This window comes from Lissotriton vulgaris, chromosome 4_1, assembly GCF_964263255.1.
Source record: "Lissotriton vulgaris chromosome 4_1, aLisVul1.2, whole genome shotgun sequence".
Classification (NCBI taxonomy): domain Eukaryota; kingdom Metazoa; phylum Chordata; class Amphibia; order Caudata; family Salamandridae; genus Lissotriton; species Lissotriton vulgaris.
In genome coordinates, this window is record NC_141691.1 from 1,571,247,615 (window position 1) to 1,571,248,867 (window position 1,253).

Below are 1,253 nucleotides of genomic sequence, written 5' to 3' on the forward strand. Positions count from 1 at the left end.
GAAGGAACCCCGGGAAGGACACGGGGGACATGTCGGAGGAACAACCCCGTCCGGCAAAACCCGCAAGAAGGGCGGGGAGCGGAGGAACGACCCCCGCACGCCCATCCGCCCAGCAGACACCACTGCCACCCGGGAAAAACCCCCTGAAAGGTGCGGAACCGCAAAGCCACCGAGGGCCGGGGCCCAAAAGGGCGGACCCCGAAGAGCTCGTAGAACGAGAGAGAGAACTCATATGGAACGCCTCCCGAATGTGCGAGTCACCCTTGCGCAGGGGCCCTGCAAATCACCTCTGAATCGTTCCAATATCAGTATATGTGCTGCCGAAGCGAGCACCCAAGGGGGAGACCGGCAGAGCGTCCGAGGGCGAAGGATAAACAACATCGGAGCCAATCGAGCCACCCGGGAAACCAGGTCGTCGAACACCGGACTGTGGAAGGCCCGCAAGGCCGCCCACCGGGCCCACAGGGAAGAAGGGGCCACGCCCCAGGAAAACCCTCAGACCGGAAACCAAGACCCGCAAGGGGACCACGGATGCGGGGACAGCACCAAGCCGACCGCGCCAACGCGAGAAGGACGCCCAGCGCCGGGCACAGGCAGAGAACGTGGAAGACCTGCGGGAACCCAGCAGCAAAAGCCACAACCCCTGAGCAAGCCGCGTCCTCCGCACAAGAACCGGGCCTGCAGAAGGAGGCCGGCCAGCCGACAAGAGCCGGCTCAACACCGACGCCGAGAGCGGGGGACCCAACCACGGTACGGGAAGATCCGGGATCGGCCAGGAGGCTCGAACCCTCAACTCGCCATAGGAGATGGTACCCGGGGCGGTGGACCCCGCCGGGACTAAAAACAGGAACGCACCACGACTTGCGTGGCAACCACGCGCGGGTGCCAGGCACCTCTCCACTGTAACGTTCCAAACCAAGGCCATGCGCTGCCGAGTCGAGCACCCATGAGCACCCCGGCCCTGCCCAAGCGAATCCTGCCGAGGACCCGCGATCTCAGAGGGCACGGGGGAAACGCGTACATCAGACCGAAAGGCCACGCGAAAGACAGGCAATAAGGACCCGGAAGGAGGAGTAGAACCCGGGCCGGAGGGCCGAGTCCCCCTCCGTGAACAGAGACATCGGAGGCAGACCGAGCCGAGGCCCCAGGCGTCGAAACACCACCGGGGCAGGGCGAGACCAGGCAACGAAGGCCAGACCCGACTCCGTCGGACCCCGGGGGAAAGACAGCCCGAAGGGCCAGGACCGGTGACA

At 65.5% G+C, this 1,253-nt stretch overlaps 1 non-coding gene across 1 annotated transcript; it reads right to left on the bottom strand.

Annotated features, from left to right (window-relative positions):
- Positions 1-226: 226 nt before the first annotated feature.
- Positions 227-333, bottom strand: LOC147724250 (U6 spliceosomal RNA). The gene has a single exon (XR_015295367.1). It is a non-coding gene; the product is annotated as a U6 spliceosomal RNA (small nuclear RNA).
- Between the last annotated feature and the right edge of the window lie 920 nt (positions 334-1,253).